A 24,799-nucleotide genomic window follows, 5' to 3' on the forward strand; every position below is an offset into this window, starting at 1 on the left:
TATGTAACCTTGTTTTACTTCATTTTGCTGTGTCTGAATTTTTAACACCCTCACTGATATAATAGCACCTATTTAAATATGGAAAAAATATATGTTTGATTATATACAGTATCTCCACCATAAGGACAAGCCTGAATTTTTATGGTTTTTTTTTTTTTTCGAGACAGGGTTTCTCCGTAGCTTTTTGGTTCCTGTCCTGGAACTAGCTCTTGTAGACCAGGCTGGCCTAGAACTCACAGAGATCCGCCTGCCTCTGCCTCCCGAGTGCTGGGATTAAAGGCGTGCGCCACCCACCACGGCCCAGCCCAAGCCTGAATTTTTAAGTACAGTTATTGCCAGTGTAGTTTACTGTGCTACCTGTTAGGGTTTGGGTCCTAAATTTTCTTTCTTCTCATACCATGGGTTGTGTACTGCTGAAGCAGTGTCATGTGTTGCGGTGGTATTATCATTTTCCAATGTGATTTTTGCAGTTATCCATGAAAGAACAACTTGCTAGTCTACAGACTAAACAAAATAAAGGGGAATGCTGCTTTCAAAGCATTTTAGTTGATAGGTACTACCATCCTATGAATAGTGATAAGTAGAAGAAGTGAACAGAGTCCTGCAATGACCTGGCTTCTCTTCAGAGGTACAGTCCAAGATACCTTGCTGCCTTGGATGGGTCCCAAAAGGACACAACAGCATCATGGAATTGAGAAGGCAGAAGGCAGAATTTTCAGTAGACAAAACAGCTGGAATGTTCAGACTAGACAAGTGGAGGAAGTTACAGAGACACACAGCTCCAGAAACCAGCTCAGAGACCGACTAGGTGAGTGGAGGAAGTGATGGAGACACACAGCTCCAGAAACCAGCTCAGAGACCGACTAGGTGAGTGGAGGAAGTAATGGAGACACACAGCTCCAGAAACCAGCTCAGAGACCGACTAGGTGAGTGGAGGAAGTGATGGAGACACATAGCTCCAGAAACCAGCTCAGAGACCGACTAGGTGAGTGGAGGAAGTGATGGAGACACACAGCTCCAGAAACCAGCTCAGAGACCGACTAGGCGAGTGGAGGAAGTGATGGAGACACACAGCTCCAGAAACCAGCTCAGAGACCGACTAGGCAAGTGGAGGAAGTGATGGAGACACACAGCTCCAGAAACCAGCTCAGAGACTGACTAGGTGAGTGGAGGAAGTGATGGAGACACATAGCTCCAGAAACCAGCTCAGAGACCGACTAGGTGAGTGGAGGAAGTGATGGAGACACACAGCTCCAAAAACCAGCTCAGAGACCGACTAGGTGAGTAGAGGAAGTGAAAGAAGAGAAACAGTATATAACACAATTTATCTAGAGGGTAAAAAAACTACAAAGCTTTGAAGTCTTATCCTGTCAGAGAAGAAAGGCCCAGGACATTCAGTAGAGATTCCAGAATGTCCAGTCCTCACATTCTTGGTATTTGTCCAATGGCCCTGTGCATTATCAGTCCTTACAGAAGCTCTTATCGCAACAACTAAGGAACCAACATCACAAGTCTGTCACAGAGGAACAAAGAAAAAAAAAATATGTGGCTTACTTAGGTGGGATCTCTGTGAGTTTGAGGCCAGCCTGGTCTACAGAGCTAGTTCGAAGACAGCAAGGGCTACACAGAGAGACCCTGCATTGAAAAGCAAAAGAAAACAAAAATGTAGATTTATTCACACAATGGATTTTTTTCAGCCATAAAGAATGAAATTGTGCCTTTGCAGGAAAATAGATGCAACTGGAGACCATCATATTAAATGAATTAAGTAAGAATCAGAAAGACAAAAGCCACATTTTCTCTAATTTATGGCTCCTAGATTTTCTATCGATGCACAGAATCATGTAAGTACATTCGACATGGAGAGTAAAAGTGAAACTGTCTAGAAAACAAAGGAACTCACGGGAGTTGTAATGTGAGGAAAGGCCGAGTAGCTGGTGTGGGGGACTATGTTCCAAGTACACTATATGCCTGTATGAACCTGGCCTTGTGTAGCATAATAACCATGTCCACTAAAAAGGAGAAAGGCAAACAACTCACCCCCTAAATGTTACATTGCTAGGCATGATGGCACAGATCTGAAATCTCAGTATTTGAAACCTGGAGGAAGGGGGATTCCAAGTTTAAAGCCAGCCAGGCTACTTGAGATTATGTCTCAAAAAGCAAAGACAAAAAAATTCAAATCCAAGTAGATCTGCATCTAGAACTAAGTTTACCCTGACTTTTCCAAATCTTAAAAACAATCCATAAAAAAAAAAAACATTCCACAAATAACCATCGTCTATCTGAACACTCAACAGAAATGACCAGCACTTGCTCACCCAGTGATGTGGCTGCTGGGCAGGAAAGGTTTTTCTTATCTCTCTGGCAAGTAGTGAGTCACTATCATAAAAATGCTACCAATATGAAGTTGGTCTGGTGATGCATGACTGAAACCCTAGCATTGTGAACCTCAGATTGTGAGCCTGGAGCCAGCCCAAGCTACAGAAAAATTCAAGGCTACCCTAGGCTAGAAAATAAGATGCTCTCTCAAAATAAAAGGAAGTAAAAAGTATATAAATAACATTTATAGAACTAAAACTTGAATATGTTTTTTGGTTTTGTTTTGCTTTTTTTGTTTTGTTTTGTTTTGTTTTTTGAGACAGAGTTTCTCTGTGTAATGGGCTTGGCTGTCCTAGAACTCACTCTGTAGACCAGGCTGGCCTCGAACTCACAGAGATCCTCCTGTCTCTGCCTCTCAAGCACTGAGATTAAAGGTGTGTGACACCATCGCCTGGCTAAGACTTGAATATGAAGTAAGAGAATTTTCTTTCCTTTTTGGGAAGTAGGTAGAACAGGCTGTTCAACTTACACTGTCTGCTTTGGGAGACATTCACACAGAGTTATTCGCACTGATGTGTAGGGAGTATGTCATTACAGCATCCAAACCTTCAGACAATGAGTGTTCCCTAGCAGTGAGAGCTAGAATGAAGCCTCAACACCTATGTCAACTTCTCTGGTAGAATTGTGAATGTGGAGAGTCACACAGATGAGTGGCCAACACTACAGCAGATTCATGTAGCACCTCAGCCCTCAAGGATGGTAGCCTAGCACTGACATCTTACACCAGCTTCAACAGTTCCAGCTCAGACATCCTTAATACAACACAGCTGCTGCGGCGTCATAAGAGTCAAGCTCTTAACTGAACTCCGTGATTTCCGTCTGCTTTCTAACCCCAATTTTGCAGTCTTATCTTCCTTTTTAATCTGTATGAGAGTACTTTTCCTGTATGTATGTCTGTGCACAACTTGTGTGCCAGGGAAGCCAGAAGAAGGTGGCAAGTCCCCTGGAACTTGACGGATAGGAAGTTACAAGGCTCCATGTGGGTGGGTGCTGGGAACCAACCTTGTCCTCTGAAAAAGCAGTCAGTACTCTTAACCACTCTCAACTCCAACTAGCCTGAATCCTTAATGATTCAATGAGCCACTCAATAAACTCTTTTAACTAAAATAATCACAGTTGCTTTTTGTGTCTTCATAGATATTTGATTTTATCTGTGCTGGGGAATATTTTCCTTGCATAAGTGCACCCATGAGTCTGCTGGAGAGCTCCAAGGAATAGCCTTCTTTCCTTCTTTGGAGGGCTGAGTGAGCCTCAGGCATACCAGTAAGCAGCATCTTCATTCACAATCACCTTTGACCTCTCTCTACCCTTTGTAACATCCAAGGCCTTAGCAAGCCCTCAACATGTTGTATCCTTATAAAATCTCTCCCAAACCTCAACCCTCTCGTCATTCTGCACCTTCCTTTTCAGACAGCAATGCCACCAACATCATCTGGGCTCTCTACTGTCATGGCTTCCATACTCTTGACCTCAGTCAGCAATGCTACCACCAACATCATCTGGGCTCTCTACTGTGATAGCTTCCATACTGTTGGTCTCTTGGTCAAGCAGAATGACCCTGAAACACAAATCAGACCACACATTACTCCTAGCAAAAACCCTTTCCACAATAAACAAACAGAGAAGTAAATAGAATTCAGGGACCACTGAATAAAATATTTGTGTGAAAGAATGAGTTTCTGTGTTTGGATCCCTGGAACGCCTATAAAAACTAGGTACAGTGATACATGCGGGTAACCTCAGCACTGGAGATGGGAGAGATAGGCAGATCCCAGAGGCTTGATATCAAAATGGCAAACTTCAGGTTTCTTCAGAGACCTGTCTCAGAGTAAGCTGGAGAACCCTCCACATCCACCTGTGAAATCCCAGAGGCTGCTCACATGTATAAGACCTGCACATGATCAAGCCAGCCAAAACATCAACATGAATAGGGAAGAAGAGCTACTAGCAAGTGATGGCTTCTGGGGAGAGAGTCAGTTTGCTTAGGAATGCAGCCCCTGAGAGTCTCCCCTGTTCCAAAGAGCACCCAACACTCAGGCACATAAAGGCAACACTAAGTGGACTCCCCAGTTTAGAAAAACAAATCACATGAAGTCGGAAGGGAAAAATGGTGGGGGCGATTGTATGGGAGAGAATGGGGGATTAAAAATCAAAATACATACCTGCATATATGAAATTATCAATTTTTTTAAAAAGTAGAGAACAAGACACTCAAATGAATTATGGCCAGTGTACATACACACACAGATATATACATACAGACACATGTACACACAAACACACATGTGCACGCACATACACACACAAACACATATGTAGAATAAAAGTAGAAACTCAGTGCCTTTTCCATGTTCTAGACTGCTCTTCATCCTCATTCTCATTGCATGGGCTTCTCTCTACAGCAGCCCCTGCAAATGTCTACAGATGTCTTCCTGGAAGATAGGTGTTTCCTTCTTTGCATTCAAGTTTGTTTGGATTCACTTTCCCAAACAGGACACCATTTGGTCTTTCAATACATGCCTATAGTCCCAACTCTTGGGAGGTTGAGGCAGGAGGATTACTTAAAAAGTCAGGTGTTTAGGGCCATAATGAGAGTCAATCTCAGAAAATGAAATAAATAAGCAAACAATTTGAAATAACATCATTTACCTCTTACCTCTTACATGTAAGCTCTATGGATGGTGTCTGTCCATCATTTTGACTCCAGACTTTGGAGTAAGTCCCAGAATAAGTACTTGTCTTAGTTACAGTTATTTTTGCTATGATGAAACACCATGACCAAAAACAAGTTGGGGAGGAAAGGGGTTATTTGGCTTACACTTCCACATCTTAGTTCATCACTGAAGGAAGTCAGGACAGGAACTCAAACATGGCAGAAGTCTGGATATAGAAACTAATGCAGGGGATACAGAAGGGTGCTGCTTACTGGTTTGCTCATCATGGCTTGCCCAGCCTGCTTTCTTATAGAACTCAAAACCACCAGCCCAGGGATGGCACCACCCACAATGGGCTGGGCCTTCCACATCAATTACTAATTAGGAAAATGCATTAAAGTCTTGCCTACAGCCCTATCTCCAAAGGCATCTTCTTAAATGAGTATCCCTTCATATCAAGGATCCCTTGATACAAGACTTTAGCTTGTATCAAGGTGACACAAAACTCTCCAGCACAGTACTTAGTAAATATCTGTTTAACAAATAAATGACTACAATTTCAGTTACATAATAATATTAAATACAGAGAATTTGTTTTAGCAATAAGACTTTCAGTGGGGTGCCTAAGACCTATAAATTCAATCCAGGAAGGCTGCCATAAATTCTGTTTTAAATAGTGAGTTCCAGGCCAGCCAGGCTACAGACTAAGACCTGTCACAAAAAAAGGAAGAAAGAAGGAAGGAAAAAAAGGAAAGAAAGAAGGAAGGGTGGGAGAAAGGGAGGGGAAGGAGAGAGGGAAAGAGGGAGGGAGAGAAGGAGAGAAAAAGCCATTATTCAAAAACAGGCCTAAATCAGAAGAACTGAAAGAAATGTTTCTGAAAGGTACAGAATAATTATTTTGAAAGAAAAGAAAAACAATTATTTTCTAAAGTTTTATTTTATTGCATGAATGCAAGTACTATCACTTTCTATCCCCCTTCTTATCAGGGAAAATTTTGTATTACTAAAGACGAGAAGATAAGATGATCTATAGATAGTTTAATAAACACATTTAAAACACGTTGAGATTCTTAGATGGAATAGAAATCACTTGTCAAAAGTACAATCTTATTTGTCAAAACATGAAATTGAAAAAAGGGAAGACACAGAAATAACAGGCTTGGAGCTGCCAAACTGACAGGCTGTCTTAAGTGAGGCAGTCAAAACATTCATATGCTAATTTTAAAGTGCTACCTCGCTGGCCACCCTGTAACATCCAGGGAGCTATGTGTTCCTGTTCCAAATATCCATGAAAAGGTCAGACGATGAACATCCTGATTACCACAGTAAGTGACAGCAGCTCACACCAAGGAGCGCTTCCTTCAGCTGAGCACGCATGTAGGACAAGAGCTCACTGACATGTTTTGAAAGTAATTCAGAGGAGTCACCCTACAAAAATACTCTTCACACCTATCCACCTAACAGTTACTTGGCAGTAGCACAGAATGCCGGTGACAACTTTCAGTGTCAAAAGCTAGGGTTAGCTGTTACCTAAATGGTAAACTTTGAACCACCAAGTCATCAAAATACAGCTAAAGGTTTGTGGTGGCTCATGCCAGTATGGCTGTCATGAGTCTGAGGCTAGCTCACGCTGACAGAGGTTTATGCCATTCAGTCCCAAACAAACAAACAGAGGAATACATTAATTATAAACTGGTTGGCCTATTAGCTCAGGCTTCTTTTAATTAATTCTTACAACTTAAATTAGCCCATAATTCTTGTCTGTGTTAGGCACATGGCTTGGTACGTTTATCAGCAAGGCATTCTCATCTTGTTTCCTCTGTGTCGTGGTCACAACTCCAGACCTAGTCTTTCCTCTTCCCAGAATTCTCCTGTTCTCATTGCCCCATCTCTACTTCCTGCTTGGTTGCCCCACCTCTACTTTCTGCCTGGCTAGTAGCCAATCAGCATTTTATTAAAGCAATACAACTGATAAATCTGGCTGAGATGATCAAGCCTCACAAAATATTCCAGTCAGAACTTCAGCATAATTCTAAAATTTTAGGCCCCCATAAGATTATCAGTGCCCCCAATCAGCAGGAAGTAGCCTGGAAAAATACACCCACATTCTTTTCCCCCCCCCCTAAAAAAAAGTGGACTATAGATGTTTGCCTTTGTTTAGAGTGTTGGTTACAAGTTATATGGATAATGGTCAGGAAGAAAGCTAAACAAAGGAGATCAGATTTAGAATTCTTGTTTTGAAAAAAAGGGGAGAAAATGCTGTGGGACAATGATATTGTACCCTGTAAAGATTTATCAGCTGTATTGCTTTAATAAAATGCTGATTGGCCACTAGCCAGGCAGGAAGTAGAGGTGGGGGCAACGAGAACAGGAGAATTCTGGGAAGAGGAAAGACTAGGTCTGGAGTTGTGACCACGACACAGAGGAAGCAAGATGAGAATGCCTCACTGATAAATGTACCAAGCCATGTGCCTAACACAGACAAGAATTATGGGCTAATTTAAGTTATAATTAATTAAAAGAAGCCTGAGCTAATAAGCTAACCAGTTTATGATTAACCCTGTGTGTTTCTTTGGGACTAAACAGCTACAGGACTGGGAGGGACAGAAACCTCTGTCAACAAGCTCAGGCTTGAGTGGGGTTCTGTTTCAAAACAACAGACAACCAAGTACATGTATCTAAAATAAATAAAAAATAATAGTAAATAATAAAAATAAATAATATAATAAAATAATAAATAAATGATAAATAATAAATGTGTTATTCTTGGTTATTTTTGTCTTTTTTCTGGGGGTGGATGCTGGTTGCTCGGGGTCCTGCATGCTTGGCAAGTAGGTGGCACTGAACCCCAGCCCTTAGGAGGTCTTCTTTCCTTCATACGTGGTCCTCCTTGCAAAGCTAATAATTCTCGAGAGTAGCTCCCTCTGTGAAATGCTCTCTCCCTCTTGTGGAGGAAATCACTACATCTATTTTCTCACATCTTACCAGGTTTCTGAAATGTAGAATGCTCAAATGAGCTTAGGTAAGAATAGGATATCTCTAAACTCAAATCCCTATATCCTGTGGTTAAAAGGAAAGGGCACATGTTATACAATTGCATTTATACAGAATACTAGGAGAGAGCAAATTCATGCAGGCAGAAAGTAGATAAGGATGTCAGAGTCTGAGGAGGTGAAGCCTGCCTGATAATAGGTATGGAGTTTCTGAAACCAGACTGTAGTGATATTCCATTTGTATTTTAATAAATAAAGTTTACCTGAAGATCAAAGCACAAGACTAAGGCACTAGAGGTTAAGGAGTGCTAGCACTTTAATCCCAGGACCCTGGAGGGAGTTCAAGGCTACCAAGAGCCACACAAGACTGATCCAGAAACAGCTGCAGGTGGTGGTGGCTCACGCCTTTAATCTCAGTGTTTGGGAGTCACACATCTTTAATCCCAGCACTAGGGAGGTGAAGACAGGAGTGATATGGCTGGGTGGAGAGAGGAATATAAAAGAAAAAATACAGGAATTTACTGGAGTGTGGAGTCTGAGGTTTTGTGGAGACAGAGTCCAGTCTAAGCAGTCTGAGGATTGCCCCTTCGGTCTGAGCATTGGTAGAGGGAAAAGGTCTCTCTAGTAGCCACTGCTCTGCTTCTCTGATCTTCAGCTTTAACCCCTATATCTGTCTCTGGGTTTTTATTTGTGCTACACCAGACAGTGGATATACAAAATGTCAAGGGATTGTACATTTCTAAAAGCTGGACTTAATGGTATGTGAATTAGACCTTAATAAATCCATTATAAAAAATGTAGTCAGCCAGGCAGTGGTGATGCACGCCTTTAATCCCAGCACTCAGGAGGCAGAGACAGATGGATCTCTGTGAGTTTGAGGTCAGCCTGGTCTACAAGAGATAGTTCCAGGATAGGCGCCAAAGCTACAGAGACACCCTGTCTCAATAAATAAATAAATATAAATAAACAAACAAACAAACATAAAATGTAGTCAGCTGTTGTACTTTGAAAATAAAATATCCCTCACTGGCTCTATGTCTGAACACTAGCTTCTCAGCTGGTGTTTGTGGAGACCATGGAATTTTCTGCTCATGGGGCCCAAGTGACAGAGCTAGTATTGTTGGAACAGGGGCTGCCGAGCTGGACCTGCTCCCCAGTTGTCTTGTGAAAGGGGCTATCAAGCCACATTTACACCATCACAGGAGTTGACTTCAAATATAAGTCAGAGTAAATCCTTCCTCCCTTAAGGTGCTTTTGTCAGGCATCCTGTCATGGTCAAGTCATTCAGAACTAAGGCAGGCATGTGGTGCCCACCCTGCAATTGCAGCAGGAGAAACATGGAGGTAGCAATCCATAACCAGTCCAGCTACAAAACAATCTTGAAGCATGAAAAAAAAAAGGACCAACAACAAAGTTACTTCACATGCAACTGTCTCAACTGAAATGTTTTTCTTTCATGAATTATGTATTTGTTTAAAAGGTAGGGACTCACTGGGCAGTGGTGATGCTCGCCTTGAATTCCAGCACTCAGGAGGCAGAGGCAGGTGGATCTCTGTGAGTTTGAAGCCAGCCTGGTCAACAAAGTGAGTTCTAGGACAGCCTAGACTGTTACACAGAGAAACCCTGTCTCAAACAACAACCAAACAAAAGGCAGAGAATCACTACGTGCTCCAGGCTGGTCCCAACCTGCTGGGTTTATGCCATTCTATTTCAGCCTCCCAAGTAGCTCAGACTACAGGCATGAACTAGCATGTCTAATTTCTCAAAAAAAAAAAAAACAAACAAACTTTGAAATCATCAATATGAACTATACCATTTTTCTACACTAGACAAGAGAAATGAGCCAGCAAACCAACATTCGCGTGGAACAGATGTGTGCCAGCAGGATATAGTAGTATACGTCTCAGAATGCTTTTCTTTGAAGTGCAGACAGACCGTGTTGAGCATGGTGGTCTCTACTCATAATCCCAACAGCTACAATCAGGAGAATCAAGAGTTTCAGCAAACTGAGATACCATTTCAAGAAATTTAAGAAAACGGAGGGAGCGTTGGTTTGGAGAAAGGGCTCAGCACCCGTCTCATAAGCCTGAGAACCTGAGTTCGGACTCCCAGAACACACAGAGGAACACAGACAGACAAATCCCTGCAACTTGGTGGCAACTGTGGGAATCGGTTTCTCTTTCTGCCTGGAGCATCAGTAATCAATCCATCTTGGTGGCAATCACCTATACTTGCTCATTCACTGCCCTATAAACGCTCAAAAACAAAAACTACATGATCCTTTCTCTCAGCCTCCCTTAAGAACTTATGCAGGTTACTGCTGGGAGGTAATCCTTCTGTACACTGTGAATTCCTCTCATTGGTTAAGAATAAAGCTGAACAATTGCAGTGGGTTTTTGATCCTACTGCACGTACTGGCTTTGTGGGAGCCTAGGCAGTTTGAATGCTCACCTTACGAGACCTGGATAGAGGTGGGCAATCCTTGGGCTTCCCACAGGTCAGGGAACCCTGATTGCTCTTCGAGCAGATGAGGGGGGGGGACTTGATCGGGGGAGGGGGAGGGGAATGGGAAGCGGTTGTGGGGACGAGGCAGAAATCCTTAATAAATAAATAAATTAAAAAAAAAAGAATGTGGACTAGCACTTGGTATATAATGATGCTTAATAAATATATGTTGGATAAGTAAAAAAAAAAAAAAAAAGAATAAAGCTGAATTGGCCTATAGCCAGGCAGAATAAGGCTAGGCTGGAAAGCCAAAGGGTCAGAGAGTCAGCCACCAAAGGAACAAAATGTGCTAGGACAGGTAAAGCCACAGCCATGTGGTAAAATGTAGATTAATTTAATTGTTAGAGCTAGGTAGTGAGAAGACTGAGCTACAGGCCAAACATTCTGCAATTAATACACGCTTTTCTGTGTTTCCTTGGGACTGGGCAGCCGGGACAATAGAAAAGCTGCACCTTCATTCACAGCTTATTTTATGTAATTCTCAATAATTTAAAATTGTCACTTCAAAGATAAAAAATGTAAAGTCTAATCCTAAAACATAGTGATTATCCCATGAAAACCAATTTCATCCAAAACCTAAACCAAACACACCGACGGATCTGAGTTCTCTGAGGCATAGCTCTATTTTTGCTGTCAGAGTCACCTTACCTACAAACCCCAAACTCTCTCACACTCTTTACAGAAATTTCCATCTTATTAGTTGATTTCTTACGTGACTTTATAGGCAACATAATTATTCAAATAGTATACTAGTTACTGCTTGTTAAAAATTTGCCTTTTATTCTATATACTTAATTTTTCTACTACTTTGTAAACTAATTTCTCTTTTTTTTATATGGTTTTTAACTCTACATACTGTCCTGGTTAGCTTCAGCTGTCAACCTGATGCAGCCTAGAGACATCTGGATGAGTCTCAAAAAAATAAGGGAACGCTCATATCAATCTGGACTGTGGCCACGTCTGCAAAGGATTATCTTGATTAATGTGGGAGGGCCCAGATTACTGTGGGTCTGTATAAAAATGTTAGCTAACAGGCAGGCAGTGGTGGCACACACATTAATCCCACAGGGAGATCTCTGTGAGTTCAAGGTCAGCCTGGTCTACAGAGTGAGTTCCAGGACAGACAGACTGTTTCACAGAGAAACTGTGTCTCAAAAACAAACAAACAAACAAACAAAAATGTTAGCTGAGCATGCATCAGGGAGCAGCCAGAGAGACAGAGAGCTGGTAAGAAGCATTCCTCCACGGTTACTGCCTTGAGTTCCTGCCCTGACTTCCCTCAGTGATGAACTAGAACCTATAACAATGGTCCTCAACCTGTGGGCCACGACCCTCACAGGAATTGCATATCAGATATTTACATCACAATTCATAACAGCTACAAAATTACAGTTATGAAGTAGCAATGAAATAACTTTATGGTTATGGTCAACACAAAGCGTTAAGGTGAGAACACTGTCCTGTAAGATGAGACAAACCTTTCCTTCCAGAGCTGCTCATGGTCAGTCATTTTACATCAGCAACAGAAAAGCACAGTAGGACACAGAGAGTACGGTTTTACCACACATCTGCATGTGGACGTGTGTTCATCCCCCGTCCCACAGCCCTCCTTCATATCACCTCCTTCCATGTTAAATTTTATATCTTATCTACTTATTGTCCTATAGAAAATTTGCAAAGGATGAGGGAACATCCCCCAGAATTGCTGCTGTTTCTAAAAAGTCATAAGTCAGAATCTGCTTATGTATCAAGTGCTTTTTATATCGCTATATGAACTTTCCATATATAAACTCATATAAAACATACATGGAACTTAGATTATTTGTAGAAATGGTTGCTTGTTATAAATTTGCCTTTTCAATTTTTAAAAAAGATTTATATGTATTTTGCCTGCAAGTTATGCACCAAATGTGTGTAGTACCTGTAGAGGCCAGAAGAGGGCGTCAGGCTCTTGAAACTGGAGCACCCTATGAGTACTAAGGATCAAACCTGGGTCCTTTGCAAGAGCAGTTAGCACTTTTGGCCACTGAGTCATGTCTCCAGCCTCCCGTGTGCACAGCACAGACGAAGAGTTCTAAACACTGCATAGAATGGAGGGCTGTAGAGTGCTGGATACACTACTACTCATGTATTGGACTTGTGTTCTAATTTCTGAGTTAACATATTTGAACTTATTACATGTAAAATGTTTGATGTTAGTACTGTGTTTAATTTTATATAGAATTCTGTTAAAAGTTTGATCTCGAAAATTCTAGAGTATAATTCAAAATAATAAAATAAAATAAACAGATTAAAACAATTATCAGGATTCTTTTTAAATAACTTTTATTTTGTTTATTTTGATTGGCTGGGTGTTGGAGGCACTGTACCATCACTCAGAGGACACCTCAAGAGCCATTTCTCTCCTTTCTCTTGTTCTGAGGACTGAAGGCAGATTGTCTGTCATGCTCGTGTGGAAAGGGCTTTTACCCACAAATACTCAAATACTCAAAACAGGAAGCAATTCTGCCATAGAAACCATCAGATTCAGTAGGCTTTTAGCTCTAGCCCCTAACTTGTGACTCTGGCAAATCACTTTGCATTTTCTCACAGAAAGTCTTCTAGCCGTTTAGAAAAACATCAGAAAATACAGGATTATGTGAGAATTTCAACAAAAGTCTCTAAATTCAGGCAGCAATGCATTTGCAAAGTACTTTGGGTATCATCTGAGCAATGGAGAATGGCTGCTGTTTCCTTTCCTCGTGAGATCTCTGGGGTGCAGGCACTGACATGAGACAACCCTCCCCATCGCACAGCATTAAAGTGCTGTATTAGCGGAGTTTGTAGGAAGAGAGGGTATAGCAAACAGATGTAACAAGTCTCAAGAAGTCATACGTAGCTTTTTTTTCGCACGACCCAGCACCCCTCCCCAACCCAGCCCCGCTGTATGCTAGGACCAGTGCTCAACTACAGTCTTAAGCTCCTAAACTAAGGCGACCCACCCAGAGCGGTGAGTGCCTGCCAGCCGGGCAGGCCTCAGGGTCCCCTGTAAGGGAGCCGGGCACCTTCAGCTCCTGCGCCAGGCTTCCTGCGGGCTCCTGGATACCACCACCACCCCCCACCCCCCCCCCCACCCCCCCCCCACCCCCCCCCCACCCCCCCCCCCCCCCCCTCCATTCATCCTGTTGGCCCTGGATCATTGGGCTACCGGCGGCCCTGTTTAGTTGCTGAGGAATCCCATCAGGACGGGTGAGTGTGTGCTACCCAGGGGGAAGAGCACAAACGCCCTCCCCCAGCTCCTTCTGCAGGGCTGTCTTTCTTTCGCACGACCCAGCACCCCTCCCCAACCCTGCCCTGCTGTATGCTAGGACCAGTGCTCAACTACAGTCTTAAGCTCCTAAACTAAGGCGACCCACCCAGAGCGGTGAGTGCCTGCCAGCCGGGCAGGCCTCAGGGTCCCCTGTAAGGGAGCCAGGCACCTTCAGCTCCTGCGCCAGGCTTCCTGCGCGCTCCTGGATACCACCCCGCCCCCTGCTCCATTCATCCTGTTGGCCCTGGATCATTGGGCTACCGGCGGCCCTGTTTAGTTGCTGAGGAATCCCATCAGGACGGGACCAGTGCTCAACTACAGTCTTAAGCTCCTAAACTAAGGCGACCCACCCAGAGCGTTGCTGAGGAATCCCATCAGGACGGTTGTGGAGGAATCCCATCTGGACGGGAACGGTTCCTGCTTCTACACTGAAGAGATATACCCTGAGAGTCAATCACAGCAAAGTCTGGACCAAGAGACCAGGCCTCTCCTGGCTCCATTTGAAGGAAGAGATGGGAAGGCGCCAATACAAGAATTCCTCCAACAATCTGAAAGGCAACATGACACCACCAGAAACCAGGGATCCCGAAATAAGAATTGTACACCCTACTCCTGAAGAAATAGAAGAAATCGACTCAAAAGCGAACTATATGAAAATAATAGAGGACCTTAAACAGGAGGTGAAAAACTGCCATAAACAATTAGAGATTACAAACAAAAAGGTAGAGGAAATGAATAAATCGCTCAAAGACACGCAAGAAAACCAAGAGAAACAAGAAAAAGCAATCAAACAGGTTAGGGAAGCGGTTCAAGACATGAAGAATGAAATGGAAGCAATGAAGAAAGCACAAACCGAGGGAAGAATGGAGATGGAAAATCTGGGTAAACGAACAGGAATGACAGAAACAAGTACTAACAACAGATTACAAGAGATAGAAGAGAGAATATCAGACACTGAAGATACCATAGAAAAAATAAACACACTGATCAAAGAAAACAGCAAAACCAACAAATTCTCATCACAAAACATTCAGGAAATTTGGGACACAATAAAAAGACCAAAACTAAGAATAATTGGAGTAGAAGAAGGAGAAGAAGTGCAGCTCAACGGTACAGAAAATATACTTAATAAAATTATAGAAGAAAACTTTCCCAACCTGAAGAACGAGGTACCTATGAAGGTTCAAGAAGCATACAGAACACCAAATAGGCTGGATCAAAAAAAAAACATCCCCTCGCCATATAATAATCAAAACACAAAATACACAGAATAAAGAAAGAATATTAAGAGCCGCAAAGGAAAAAGGCCAAGTTACTTATAAAGGTAAACCTATCAGACTTACACCTGACTTCTCTATGGAAACCATGAAAGCCAGAAGGTCCTGGATAGATGTACTGCAAAAACTAAGAGACCATGGATGCAAGCCCAGACTACTATATCCAGCCAAGCTTTCGTTCACTCTAAATGGAGAAAACAAAATTTTCCAGGATAAAAACAAATTCAAACAATACGTAGCCACAAATCCAGCCTTACAGAAAATTATAGAAGGAAAATCACTAACCACGGAGTCCAACAATGCCCACAATAACTCAGTCATCTAGAGACCTTTCACCAGCGCAACTCAAAGAAGGGAAACACACAAACCCTACTACTAAAAAAGTGACCGGAGTTAACAACCACTGGTCATTAATATCACTTAATGTCAATGGGCTCAACTCACCTATAAAAAGGCACAGGCTAAGGGATTGGATACGAAAACAGGATCCAACGTTCTGCTCTCTACAAGAAACACACCTCAACCACAAAGACAGGCACCTACTCAGAGTAAAGGGCTGGGAAAAGGCTTATCAAGCAAATGGTCCTAAGAAACAAGCAGGTGTGGCCATACTAATTTCTAACAAAGTTGACTTCAAACTTAAATCAATCAGAAGAGATGGAGAGGGACATTTTATACTCATAACAGGAACAATTCATCAGGATGAAGTCTCAATCCTGAATATCTATGCCCCGAATATAAAAGCGCCCACGTATGTAAAAGAAACATTACTAAAACTCAAGGCAGCCATCAAACCACACACACTAATAGTAGGAGACTTCAACACTCCTCTCTCACCAATGGACAGGTCAATCAAACAGAAACCTAACAGAGAAATTAGAGAATTAATGGAGGTAATGAAGCAAATGGACTTAACAGACATCTATAGATTATTCCACCCGAAGAGGAAAGAATATACCTTCTTCTCTGCAGCTCATGGAACCTTCTCGAAATTGACCACATACTCGGTAACAAAGCTAACTTACACAGTTACAAAAAAATATTAGTAACCACCTGTGTCTTATCAGATCACCATGGATTAAAGTTAGAATTCAACAACAATGCTACCCCCAGAAAGCCTACAAACTCATGGAAACTGAACAGTCAACTTCTGAACCATACCTGGATTAAGGAAGAAATAAAGAAAGAAATTAAAGTCTTCCTTGAATTCAATGAAAATAAAGAAACAACATACTCGAACTTATGGGACACTATGAAAGCAGTGCTAAGAGGAAAGTTCATTGCACTAAGTGCCCACTTAAAGAAAACAGAGAAAGCACATATTGAAGACTTAACAGCCCACCTGAAAGCTCTAGAAAAAAAAGAAGCAGACTCACCTAGGAGGAGTAGAAGATTGGAAATAATCAAACTGAGGGCTGAAATCAACAAAATAGAAACACAGAAAACAATCCAAAGAATCAATGAAACAAAAAGCTGGTTCCTGGAGAAAATCAACAAGATTGATAAACCCCTATCCAAACTAATCAAACGGCAGAGAGATAATACGCAAATTAATAAGATCAGAAATGAAAAGGGGGACATAACCACAGACACAGAGGAAATTCAGAGAATCATCAGATCATATTACAAAAGCCTGTATAACACAAAACTGGAAAATGTAAAAGAAATGGACACTTTTTTAGATAAATACCATATACCAAAGTTACACCAGGACCAGGTGAACAATCTAAACAGACCTGTTGGTCGCGAAGAATTAGAAGCTGTTATCAAAAACCTCCCTACCAAAAAAAGCCCAGGACCAGATGGTTTCAATGCGGAATTCTACCAGAACTTCCAAGAAGAGCTAATACCCATACTCCTTAATGTATTCCACAATATAGAAACAGAAGGGTCATTACCTAATTCCTTTTATGAAGCTACAGTTACTCTGATACCAAAACCACACAAAGACTCAACCAGGAAAGAGAATTACAGGCCAATCTCACTCATGAACATCGACGCAAAAATCCTCAACAAAATACTGGCAAACCGAATCCAAGAACACATTAGGAAAATTATCCATTATGATCAAGTAGGCTTCATTCCTGAGATGCAGGGCTGGTTCAACATACGAAAATCTATCAATGTAATCCAGCATATAAATAAACTGAAGGAAAATAACCATATGATCATCTCATTAGATGCTGAAAAAGCATTCGACAAAATTCAACATCCATTTATGTTAAAAGTCTTGGAGAGATTAGGGATACAAGGGTCATACCTAAATATAATAAAAGCTATATACAGCAAGCCGACAGCTAACATCAAATTAAACGGAGAGAAACTCAAAGCCATCCCGCTTAACTCAGGAACATGACAAGGATGTCCACTCTCTCCATACCTCTTCAATATAATACTTGAAGTTCTAGCAATAGCAATAAGACAACATAATGGGATCAAGGGGATTCGAATTGGAAAGGAAGAAGTTAAACTTTCGTTATTCGCAGATGATATGATAGTGTACTTAAGCGACCCCCAAAACTCCACCAAAGAACTTTTACAGCTGATAAACAGCTTTAGTAATGTGGCAGGATACAAGATCAACTCCAAAAAATCAGTCGCCCTCTTATACACAAAGGATAGGGAAGCAGAGAGGGAAATCAGAGAAGCTTCACCATTCACGATAGCCACAAACAGCATTAAATATCTTGGGGTAAATCTAACCAAGGAAGTGAAAGATCTATTTGACAAGAACTTTAAGGCATTGAAGAAAGAAATTGAAGAGGATACCAAAAAATGGATGGATCTACCTTGCTCTTGGATTGGGAGGATCAACATAGTAAAAATGGCAATTCTACCTAAGGCAATTTATAGATTCAATGCAATCCCCATCAAGATCCCATCAAAATTCTTCACAGATCTGGAGAGGACAATAATCAACTTTATATGGAAAAACAAAAAACCCAGGATAGCCAAAACAATCCTATACAATAAAGGATCTTCTGGAGGCATTACCATCCCTGACTTCAAACTCTATTACAGAGCTACAGTAATGAAAACAGTGTGGTACTGGCATAAAAACAGAGAAGTCGACCAATGGAATCGTATAGAAGACCCGGATTTTAACCCACAAACCTATGAACACCTCATTTTTGATAAAGGAGCTAAAAGTATACAATGGAAGAAAGAAAGCATCTTCAACAAATGGTGCTGGCACAACTGGATGTCAACCTGTAGAAGAATGAAAATAGACCCACATCTTTCACCGTGCACAAAACTCAAGTCCAAATGGATTAAAGACCTCAATATCAGCCCGAACACACTGAAAAGGACAGAAGAGAAAGTGGGAAATACCCTACAACAGATGGGCACAGGAGATCGCTTCCTATGTATAACCCCAGAAGCACAGACATTAAGAGCAACATTGAATAAATGGGACCTACTAAAACTGAGAAGCTTCTGCAAAGCAAAGGACACTGTCACTAAGACACAAAGGCAACCTACTGACTGGGAGAAGATCTTCACCAACCCCGCAACAGACAAAGGTCTGATCTCCAAAATATATAGAGAACTCAAGAAACTAGACTTTAAAATGCTAATTAACCCAATTAAAAAATGGGGCACTGATCTGAACAGAGAATTCTCAACAGAAGAATTTCAAATGGCCAAAAAGACACTTAAGGTCATGCTCAACTTCCTTAGCAATCAGGGAAATGCAAATCAAAACAACTTTGAGATATCATCTTACACCTGTGAGAATGGCTAAAGTCAAAAACACCAACGATAACCTTTGCTGGAGAGGTTGTGGAGGAAGGGGTACCCTCATCCATTGCTGGTGGGAATGCAATCTTGTGCAACCACTGTGGAAGTCAGTGTTTCGGTTTCTTAGGAAATTCGGGATCAACCTACCCCTGGACCCAGCAATACCACTCTTGGGAATATACCCAAGAAATGCCCTATCATATGACAAAAGCATTTGTTCAACTATGTTCATAGCAGTATTATTTGTAATAGCCAGAACCTGGAAACAACCTAGATGCCCTTCAATGGAAGAATGGATGAAGAAAGTATGGAATATCTACACATTAGAGTACTACTCAGCGGTAAAAAACAATGACTTCTCGAATTTTGCATGCAAATGGATGGAAATAGAAAACACTATCCTGAGTGAGGTATCCCAGACCCAAAAAGATGAACATGGGATGTACTCACTCATAATTGGTTTCTAGCCATAAATAAGGGTCACGGAGTCTACAATAGGTGAATCTAAAGAAGCTAAGTAAGAAGGGGAACCCAAGGAAAAACATATAGTTATCCTCTTGGCTAAGGGAAGTAGACAAAATTGCCGGGGAGAAAATTGGGATCTGGGGTGGGGTGGGTTGGGGGTAAGGGGAGATGGGGAGAGAAAAGTTAGAAGGGAAGGAGGTCGGGCCTTGGGAAAGCAGGAGGATTGGGATAAAGGAAGGTTGGACAGGGGAGCATGGAACCACAATTCTTAGTTAAGGGAACCACTTTAGGGTTGGCAAGAGACCTGACCCTAGAGGGGCTCCCAGGTGCCCAAGCTGAGGTCCCCAGTTAGTTCCTTGGGCAGTTGAGAATAGAGAACCTGAAATGACCCTATCCTTGAGCAATACTGACGAATATCTTGCATATCATCATAGAACCTTCATCTGGTGATGGATGGAGATAGAGACAGAGACCCACACTGGAGCACTGGACTGAGCTCCCAAAGTCCCAATGAGGAGCAGAAGGAGGGAGAACATGAGCAAAGAAGTAGGGACCACGAGGGATGCACCCACCCACTGAGACAGTGGAGCTGATCTATTGAGAGCTCACCAAGACCAGCTGGACTGTGACTGAAAAAGCATGGGATAAAACTGGACTCTCTGAACATGGCGAACTATGAGGGCTGATGAGACGCAAAGGACAATGGCACGGGGGTTTGATCCTACGTAATGTGATGGCTTTGTGGGAGCCCAGCCAGTTTGGATGTTCACCTTCCTAGATATGGACGGAGGTGGGAGGTCCTAGGTCTTACCACAGGGCAGAAAACCCTGACTGCTCTTTGGTCTGGAGAGGGAGGGGGAAAGGAGTGGGGGGAGGGGGAGAAGGGTGGGAGGAGGGGTCGTAGGGGGGGAGGAAGGGGAGGGAAATGGGAGGCTGGGAGGAGGTGGAAACTTGTTTTTTTTTTTCTCCTTTTCTCAATAAAAAAAAAGAAATAAAAAAAAAAGAAGTCATACGTAGTACTAAGAATGTGAAATGTGATCTGACAGCACCACAGTGCAGTGAACCCTGCACGGCCACATTTACATCTGTAATTTGCTCATATAAATGCATTGCACCAGATGGTTTAGAGAAGAGCACTCTGCACATCTTTGTGGGTCAGCACCCACATCTACTGCACTTTATGGGATCCAGGCTTGAGCAACACCAACCCTTCATCCTTCATTAGTTCTAAGCATAAACCACAATATTCTTTTTGTGTCTACTTCCTAGAACCAGTATTCTCACATCTAAAATAAATAGGTAAGCCACATATGCTGTGACCTTGCTAAACAATGTCCAAGGAAGACACAAAGTGCCTCCTTAACATGAAACACACTAGGAAGATCATTTCCCCCATATCCAAATATGGTCATGTATTTCACTAGTGCAAATCCTAATTTATTTATTGAAGAATAATCCTTACTAATAAATTTTGAACTTAATAAAAAGTATAAACTGCTTTTGCTGATTTTTTTTTTGTTTGATTGTTTTTTGAGACAGGGTTTCTTTGGAACCTGTCCTGGAACTAGCTCTGTAGACCAGGCTGGCCTCAAACTCACAGAGATCCACCTGCCTCTGCCTCCCGAGGCTTTTGCTGAATTTTCATACTGGGTTTCAGTATTCTAACAGTCCTGTACTTGTTGATCTGTTGGTATCTAGCTCAACTAAACACATCACGCAAGCCCATTCACAGGGGCAGCTGGGGCAGCAACTGTTCCTAGACTAACAACATACTGAATATGGTCATTTTCTTCTGTCACAAGTGTCAAAAATTAATGGATACTCAAATTAGTCTTCATTATGCAACTGTCCTATTAGGAGTTGTGTGCAACAAGAAAATAGGGAAATAAAAATATGTCTTCATGTGCAGTCATAGGGTTTCTTATATCAAAATCAGAGAAGAAGTCTACTTTTTAGAAAAATAAGGTGCAAGATAAGAATGCTAGGAAAAAATGTGATCTCTTATCGAAGAGTCGAGAAGGAATGTGAGCGTGATTTGAGGCTATAGACACAATTCTCCCTTGGAGAGAACTGAGTGGCTCCTCAAGGACCAATCCCAGCTGGCCTACAATTGCTAGGGGCAGTTACTGGAGGGGGTCTTCAGGTTCAAACACAGGTCTGCAATCCCAAATCGATTCAAGTGATGGCAAATGCTTTTTAAATCAACAGTATAAGGAAGACACCGACAGGATCTACTGAATTTCTGAGTCTGGCTTCTTCTCTGCCCTCCACTATCATCTCCAAGCCTCTTTTGTACATACAGCAGAGCTCACCACTCATCTATGGACTGGCCCGCATTTGGCATGTGGCCTAGAGAGCCAAGTAATGATGATAATCACTAAGGATCTATCATTTCTTTCTAGATTCAGCTTGCTCAATATAAGCAAACCTCTCCAAGCATGATTTCACAGAATATGCTCTATCTTTAGTTGCAGCTGAAATCTTCTCTGCATAGTTTTCTCCTCTCGCTTTCTCTCTAAAAATAAAAATAAAAATCGCACTTCTGCAACAAGTTGATAAGTGTAACACTAGTCCAGGATTGAATGGACATCTGGCCAAACCATAGGTTCCAATTCCTTTTGTGGGAACCTTAAAATAATACTTAACTATCATATTGTCCTGAACTATTCTTTTGTGAACCTAAGACCTAATGCATTGTGAGCTGGATATCTGAGGCTCAGAATATGATATCCAGAGTGAACTGCAGGAAAGGAGCTCAGACAGGATTACCATAAACCTGTGTTGCTCTTCTTTCTCCTGTAAGGCAGGTCATAGAAACAACAATTCCTCTTCCATAAAGAGGAGGACCTCATAGAAATTGGACCCTAACATCTTCAGGAAAATCTAGAAATGTTACTCTTAACTTTTCTCCATCTTTCTGTGCAAGAGCTAACTATAAAGAAATTCTCCAACTTTGCTAGTCTGGAAGTTAGTCATAGTCACATGAACGTCCTTCTAAAAGCCCTGCCCCATACACAGAAGCAAGGCAGCCACAGAAAGGCCTTCGTGGCTCCCCCAAATCCTTTTCATCTACTGCTGCTACATCATTCCCCTTTTAATCCAGGGCTCATCCCTGAAGGGCTCGTGTTCTCCTCTATTGCCAAGTGTAGAAACAGACAGTCTACCTAGAGACCTGGGCTCTAGTCTCTGAAGACCTCTGCGACTCCTGAAATGTAAAGAGTAAACCAGCTACACTTCCCTTGGTTTTTGTTCCTGTTGGTCAGTCTCTAAATGTGTTATTTCAGACCTGACTAAGAGTCTAAAGAGTGAAGGAAATTTTTCCTCACCTGCAATGTACTTGACACCTTATGCATCAAAACAGAAAGAACTAGGATTCAGACAAAAAAAAAAGGAGGGGGATCAACTATGGATACCGTAGTAAACTGAGTAATAGTCATAGAGTATCCAAGCCCTGGTCCCTAGGATCTGCATGACTTCAGAAAGAAATAGAACTTTTCAAATGAGAGTAAGAGAAAGATCTTCAGAGAGGGAACATTTGAGACTATACAGGAGGGCCCTGAATACACAAACATGCTTTTCCAATGGGGGCACAGAAGGCTTTTTCTGCAGAAGCGTGAGGCAATGTGGTGACTGAGACAAGACGCCTGCTGTTTTGAAGATGGACGGGATATGTGTGAAGGATGGCAGGAAACAGCCACTCTAGAAGATGGCAAAGACAAGGAAACAGTGAGCTGAAGTTCTCAGGAGACAAGACCATCCAGATGGCTCTGAGGACCTGTGGAGACACAATACTGTAGGATAAGTAGATCAAGATGTCAAAGTTGTACTGGGCTAATTTTAGTTCATTTGGACAGCTGTGGTTTCAGTTCTGTGTCTGGCCTAAAACTTGTGTCACTGCTGGGTAAACTGTACGCCAGGCTCCACAGACCTCCAGCCTCCAGAAGCCTGAAGACCAGGAAAGAAAATGAACCTGGATCCCATAGAAAGTTCCCTTCTTGCCTATTGAGCTCAGCACATGAGAACAGAGCAGAAGGTTCAGATGTCCAGACCTTCCTTTCTGGAGCAATGGAACCTATAGAATTGCTTCTCAGAGATCAAGTCCTCCAGGGACCTGTCTTCCTCTAGGTAACTTGTGTTTCTGCAGCAAGGGCACTTGTGCTTGGCTGGGAATAAACTACTTTCCCATCTCAGATGTATTTACATGGTGTTATTATATCACTGTAGGCATTAGAAACATATTCTTTCCAGAGCTGCTGGAAATAATTCAGCTTGGTACCTGGATCTGAGCCACAATGACAATGATTTTGAACTTCTGAACCTAGTTTGTTGTTGTTTGACTTTGAGGTAGGGTCATAGCTCTGCTTGATCTCCCAATTTGCCAAACTCTCTTCCATCTTCAACAGCAAAGAATAGGTGCTCCCAGTGCTTGGATCTCTAAGCCTGCAAAGCCCCACTTAAGTGAGTACTGCTGAAGTCTACCCCCTGGAGGGGCCTTTATGGGACAGGCAGTTTGGAACTACAAGTTCTCCTTCACTCTTCAAAAGACTCAAATGTCACTACCAAAGGGCTTTCATTTGATTAGTAATGCAAAAAAGCAAAATCTCTTCAATGCCAATATAACCCAAATATGATCCAAGTTTAATGTTATGGCTGAGGGAACAAACACAGCAATATACTGTTATAAGGGAATTCAACTGTCAAAAAGCCCAGCTGGGATCTTTTGCAAGCAGGCACACCTAATCTCCTGAAGGTAGTGGTAAATTCTGAGGATAATCCTGTACAACAGCAAATACTAACTGGTTTAGCAGAGCCAACCAGAAACAAAACTGGAGCCAGTGGGGAAAGTTGCGATATAAGCAATTCATATCATTTCAAAATTCTTTTAAGGCTCAGAAGTGGCAATACCAAGTGCACTGACGGGATGAAGCCAAGACTCACACACGAAGAAAAAAACAGAAGTCTGTGCAAAAACTAGTTAACCCTCCCAGAAGATGGCTCATCCTTCTCTGGCAGTGTTATGGAGATACTGACCAGTGAAGAACAAGCAGGCACTTGGAAAGTTGAAGAAACCCACATTATTCATGTGTTTGTTGCAAGCTAATGTTTTGCAAAAGTTTTACTTTCTTACCAACTGTATTGGTTGGATAACAGTATTGTAATCTATTTACATAACCTTCTGAGGGTAGACTTTGAGCTCCATGACCACCAAGGAGGAGTTCTATCACAGTTAGACATGACTGCAGGAGGAAACACTCAAGTGAGCAATTAAATATTCCTTCCTCAACAAACACGACCTATGGAGGGAGCCAATAGTGCTGTAATCTTACGTGTGTTTACCTTTTTAAGGTAAGAGAAAGGGGCTCTAACAAGCTAGAAGAACTCAACATACTTAACAATTTCAGAAGTAAAACTATAACTCATTCTCTTCCTATATAACCCTATAGTTTTCTAGACAAGGCTGGTATTAAGCTATCAAAACACAGAATGGAAATT

The sequence above is a fragment of the Microtus oregoni genome, unplaced genomic scaffold (assembly GCF_018167655.1).
Source record: "Microtus oregoni isolate MIOR12 unplaced genomic scaffold, Mior012 000003F_ref0000135, whole genome shotgun sequence".
NCBI classification, from domain to species: Eukaryota; Metazoa; Chordata; class Mammalia; order Rodentia; family Cricetidae; genus Microtus; species Microtus oregoni.